Source organism: Salmo salar, chromosome 09 (genome assembly GCF_965601325.2).
Source record: "Salmo salar chromosome 09, fSalSal1, whole genome shotgun sequence".
In the NCBI taxonomy this organism is placed as follows: Eukaryota; Metazoa; Chordata; class Actinopteri; order Salmoniformes; family Salmonidae; genus Salmo; species Salmo salar.
Window position 1 is genome coordinate 97,496,984 of NC_138299.1, and position 6,418 is coordinate 97,503,401.

Consider the following 6,418-nt stretch of genomic DNA (forward strand, 5'->3'; position numbering starts at 1 on the left):
AGAGAGAGAGAGAGAGAGAGAGAGAGAGAGAGAGAGAGAGAGAGAGAGAGAGAGAGAGAGAGAGAGAGAGAGAGAGAGAGAGAGAGAGAGAGAGAGAGAGAGAGAGAGAGAGAGAGAGAGAGAGAGAGAGAGAGAGAGAGAGAGAGAGAGAGAGAGAGAGAGAGAGAGAGAGAGAGAGAGAGAGAGAGAGAGGAGAGAGAGAGACCTCTATCAGTACGGCACACGGCATAGAAAAGGAGCTCAATTAATTTGCAAAGAAATAATGTGCATCAAACAGTCACCTCTCGTTTTACATAAGGTTTACCTGGGGGCTGGCAAAAACCCAGCCAGTGCTTGCATCCCCAATGGTACTCTATTCCCTATGTAGTGCACTACTTTTGACCAGAGCTTTTGTCAGAAGTAGTGCACCACATAGGGAGTAGGGTGCAGACAGTAATTTTAGTAATAATGCTCCTTCTCCGCAGGGAGTGGATCTGAGAGTCAGAGAAACCCCTGCTTTGTTACGTTGTAACACTAGACACATAAAAAAACAACTATTCACTTTCCTCCTCTTATAACTGAGCCACTTAGAGAACACAAAGCTCTGTCTGACTGAGAGGGGGCGACACACATACACACACACACACACACACACACACACACACACACACACACACACACACACACACACACACGCACGCACACGCACACGCACATACACGCATACAGTACCAGTCAAAAGTTTGGACACACCTACTCATTCAAGGGTTTTTCTTTATTTTTACTATTTTCTACATTGTAGAATAATAGTGAAGACATCAAAAACATGAAATAACACATATGGAATAACGTAGTAACCAAAAAAGTATATTTTATATTTGAGATTCTTCAAATAGACACACTTTGCCTTGATGACAGCTTTGCACACTCTTGGCATTCTCTCAACCAGCTTCATGAGGTAGTCACCTGGAATGCATTTCAATTAACAGGTGTGCCTTGTTAAAAGTTCATTTGTGGAATTTATGTCCTTCTGCGTTTGAGCCAATCAGTTGTGTTGTGACAAGGTAGGGGTGGTATACAGAAGATAGCCCTATTTGGTAAAAGACCAAGTCCATGTTATGGCAAGATCAGCTCAAATAAGCAAAGAGAAACGACATTCCATTATTACTTTAAGACATGAAGGTCAGTCAATCCGGAAAATGTCATGAACTTTGAAAGTTTCTTAAAGTGCAGTCGCAAAAACCATCAAGCGCTATGATGAAACTGGCTCTCATGAGGACCGCCACAGGAAAGGAAGACCCAGAGTTACCTCTGCTGCAGAGGATAAGTTTATTACAGTTACCAGCCTCAGAAATTGCAGCCCAAATAAATGCTTCAGAGTTCAAGTAACAGACACATCTCAACATCAACTGCTCAGAGGAGACTTTGTGAATCAGGCCTTCATGGTTGAATTGGTGCAACGAAACCACTACTAAAGGACACCAATAAGAAGAAGAGACTTGCTTAGGCCAAGAAACATGAGCAATGGACATTAGACCGGTGGAAATCTGTCCTTTGGTCTGAAGAGTCCAAATGTGAGATTTTTGGTTCCAACCGCCATGTCTTTGTGAGACACAGAGTAGGTGAACAGCTGATCTCCGCATGTACAGTTCCCACCGTGAAGCATGGAGGAGGAGGTGTGATGGTTTTGGGGTGCTTTCCTGGTGTCACTGATTTAAAATTCAAGACACACCACAGCGATACACCATCCCATCTGGTTTGGTCTTAGTGGGACTATCATTTGTTTTTCAACAGGACAATGACTCAACACACCTCCAGGCTGTGTAAGGGCTATATGACCAAGAAGGAGAGTGATTAAGTGCTATATCAGATGACCTGTCCTCCACAATCCCCTGACCTCAACCCAATTGAGATGGTTTGGAATGAGTTGGACTGCAGTTTATTTTGTATTTTACCTTTATTTAACTAGGCAAGTCAGTTAAGAACAAATTCTTATTTACAATGACAGCCTAGGAACAGTGGGTTAACTGCCTTGTGCAGTGGCAGAACAACAGATTTGACCTTGTCAGCTTGGGGATTTGATCTTGCAACCTTTCGGTTACTAGTCCAACTCTCTAACCACTAGGCTACCTGCCACACCGAGAGTGAAGAAAAAGCAGCCAACAAGTGCTCAGCATATGTGGGAACCCCATCGAGATGGTTGGAAAAGCATTCCAGGTGATGCTGGTTGAGAGAATGCCAAGTGTGTGCAAAGCTATCATCAAGGCAAAGAGTGGCTACTTGAAGAATCTAAAATATATTTAGATTTGTTTAACACTTTTTTGGTTACTACATGATTCCATATGTGTTATTTCATAGTTTTGATGTCTTCACTATTATTCTACAATGTAGAAAATAGTAAAAATAAAGAAAAACCCTTGAATGAGTAGGCGTGTCCAAACACACACACACACACACACACACACACACACACACACACACACACACACACACACACACACACACACACACACACCACACACACACACACACACACACACACAGGGAGCAGTCATTACGTAAGAGTGTGGAGTGTAAATCTGCTCGTCATGTTCCTGTCACAGAATGTTGATGCTTGTTTTGTTGAGAACGTTCTGCACTACAAGGACAGAGACAAGATGGTGGACCCTGCTATAGCTACTGGAACTGTTGTCTTCAATTCTTATTCTCCAAGTCTCTGACTTTGGACAGAGGGCATACCATCTCTGACTTGATACCATTTTAAGTATATATAGAGAGAACATTACTGTAATTTACAGTATATCATTGTCAGTGAAAGATATCAACCTCTTTAAACTTTCTCTCTCTGTGTTTCTGTCTCTGTGTGTTTCTGTCTGTGTGTTTCTGTCTATGTGTTTCTGTCTCTGTGTGTTTCTGTCTATGTGTTTCTGTCTCTGTGTGTTTCTGTCTGTGTGTTTCTGTCTATGTGTTTCTGTCTCTGTGTGTTTCTGTCTGTGTGTTTCTGTCTCTGTGTGTTTCTGTCTCTGTGTGTTTCTGTCTGTGTGTTTCTGTCTCTGTGTGTTTCTGTCTCTATGTGTTTCTGTCTCTGTGTGTGTGATTTGCCATGCTCTCTCATGTTGTGTGTTTCTGTCCTTGTGTGTTTCTGTCTCTGTGTGTTTCTGTCTGTGTGTTTCTGTCTATGTGTTTCTGTCTCTGTGTGTTTCTGTCTGTGTGTTTCTGTCTATGTGTTTCTGTCTCTGTGTGTTTCTGTCTGTGTGTTTCTGTCTCTGTGTGTTTCTGTCTCTGTGTGTTTCTGTCTGTGTGTTTCTGTCTCTGTGTGTTTCTGTCTCTATGTGTTTCTGTCTCTGTGTGTGTGATTTGCCATGCTCTCTCATGTTGTGTGTTTCTGTCCTTGTGTGTTTCTGTCTCTGTGTGTTTCTGTCTCTGTGTGTGTGATTTGCCATGCTCTCTTATGTTGTGTGTTTCTGTCCTTGCAGAGGTGATTGAGCCTCTTGCTCCAACGGATGTGTCATCTACGGGGAATGTTCTGTAGAGACCTTGTTCATTCATCTCTGTCCTTCGCTCTACCAACAAGTACTCAACATTCACATTACTTTCAGTCCATATAGGAAATGAATAAAAAAAATAATTTCCGACCACATGTCTGTTCTGTTCACATATTGCTCTGCCCAGACCTGCTAGGATCAGTTATTGAAGAGATGTCCTTGTCGTTGGCAGAGCGTTGCTTTAAAAATGGATGCATTTGGTACTTATGATTCTCCAGCATCATAAGTACGTGTGTGTGTGTGTGTGGGGGGGGGGGGGGGGGGGTACACACAAACAAACAGAGAAACACATATCAAAAATAAGTGGATGATATGGATGATATCATCATCATATGATGTCTGTAACTGGTGATGCAACATTGAACCAATGCTGTTCAGAAGCCTGCTGTGCTCTACAGAGTCACAGGCCCCACTACAACACTGATCCAAGAGATCCTCTCCTCACCCCCTCTCCTCTCCTCATCCTCCTCTACTCATCCCCTTCTCCTCTCCTCATCCCCCTCTCCTCTCCTCATCCTCCTCTCCTCTCTCCACCCCCTCTCCTCTCCTGATCCCCCCTCCTCTCCTATTCTCTCCTCATCCCCTCTCCTCATCCTCCTCTCCTCATCCCCTTCTCCTCTCCTCATCCCCCTCCCCTCTCCTCATCCCCCTCCTCTCTCCTCAACCTCTCCTCATCCCCCTCTCCTCTCCTCATCCCCCTCCCCTCTCCTCATCCCCCTCCTCTCTCCTCAACCTCTCCTCATCCCCCTCTCCTCTCCTCATCCCCCTCTCCTCTCCTCATCCCCCTCCCCTCTCCTCATCCCCCTCCTCTCTCCTCAACCTCTCCTCATCCCCCTCTCCTCTCCTCTTCTCATCCTCCTCTCCTCTCCTCTCCTCTCCTCTCCTCTCCTCTCCTCTCCTCATCCCACTCCCCTCTCCTCATCCCCCTCCTCTCTCCTCAACCTCTCCTCATCCCCCCTCCTCTCCTCTCCTCCTCTCCGCAAAATTAGCCTAACATTTAAGGTACTGTTTATATGTGTATTTCATGCTACATTGAGGTACAAATTAGAGTATAATGCTTGTATGGATGTCAACAACAATGGAAAAAGGATGTTCAGGGAAATATAACATATATTTGGAGTTATTTTCATGAAATTAACATTAAAATTTAGACGTTAGACGTACAGTGATGATAAAAAAATCTAATGAAAAAGATTGCATGGGGGCTTGAAAACACTGATAGTACACAGACAGGCCTCAAAACACTGATAGTACACAGACAGGCCTCAAAACACTGATAGTACACAGACAGGCCTCAAAACACTGATAGTACACAGACAGGCCTCAAAACACTGATAGTACATAGACAGGCCTCAAAACACTGATAGTACATAGACAGGCCTCTGAAAACACTGATAGTACACAGATAGGCCTCTGAACACACTGATAGTACATAGACAGGCCTCTGAAAACACTGATAGTACACAGATAGGCCTCTGAACACACTGATAGTACATAGACAGGCCTCTGAAAACACTGATAGTACACAGATAGGCCTCTGAAAACACTGATAGTACACAGATAGGCCTCTGAGTTGCCCGCCAGAGTCGCCCGCCAGTCCGGCGCAGCCAGAGTCGCCCGCCAGTCCGGCGCAGCCAGAGTCGCCCCTCAGCCCAGAGCCTTCAGCGGTGGGCTACAGCCCTGAGCCTTCAACAGGGGTGGACAGGTTAGAGTGGGGATTAAGCCCGGAGCCAGAGCCACCTCCGTGGGGGGAGGTTTGGGAAGGGGGGGTGTAGCACAGGAACCATCGGTGACGGTGGCCACCCTCCCTTACCTCCCTTTATTTGGGGTTAATTTTGTGTTTTGTTTTGAGGTGCATATGGGGTCTGCACCTTTGGGGGGGGGGGGGGGGGGGGGGGGGGGGGTACTGTCACGTCCTGACCAGTAAAGGGGGTTATTTGTTATTGTAGTTTGGTCAGGGCGTGGCAGGGGGTGTTTGTTTTATGTGTTTCGGGGTTTTTGGTTTATGTTCTATGTTAGTATATTTCTATGTTTGTTCTAGTATGTCTATTTCTATGTTTAAGTTTCTTGGGTTGACCTTCAATTGGAGGCAGCTGTTCCTCATTGCCTCTAATTGAAGGTCCTATTTAGTAGGGGTGTTTTTTCCTGTGTTTAGTGGGTGGTTGTTTCCTGTTTTGTGTATGTTGCACCTGACGGGTCTGTTTTCGGTCGTTTGTTGTTTTGTTGTTTAAGAGTTTAATAAAAGTAATTATGAGCACGTCACACGCCGCGTCTTGGTCCCCATTAGACAACCCGTGTTACAGATAGTACACAGACAGGCCTCTGAAAACACTGATAGTACACAGATAGGCCTCTGAAAACACTGATAGTACACAGATAGCCTCTGAAAACACTGATTGTACACAGATAGGCCTCTGAAAACACTGACAGTACACAGATAGGCCTCTGAAAACACTGACAGTACACAGGTAGGCCTCTGAAAACTCTGACAGTACACAGATAGGCCTCTGAAAACACTGATAGTACACAGATAGGCCTCTGAAAACACTGATAGTACACAGACAGGCCTCTGAAAACACTGATAGTACACAGACAGGCCTCTGAAAACTCTGACAGTACACAGATAGGCCTCTGAAAACACTGATAGTACACAGATAGGCCTCTGAAAACACTGATAGTACACAGACAGGCCTCTGAAAACACTGATAGTACACAGACAGGCCTCTGAAAACACTGATAGTACACAGACAGGCCTCTGAAAACACGGATAGTACACAGATAGGCCTCTGAAAACAGGGATAGTACACAGACAGGCCTCTGAAAACACGGATAGTACACAGATAGGCCTCTGAAAACAGGGATAGTACACAGACAGGCCTCTGAAAACACTGATA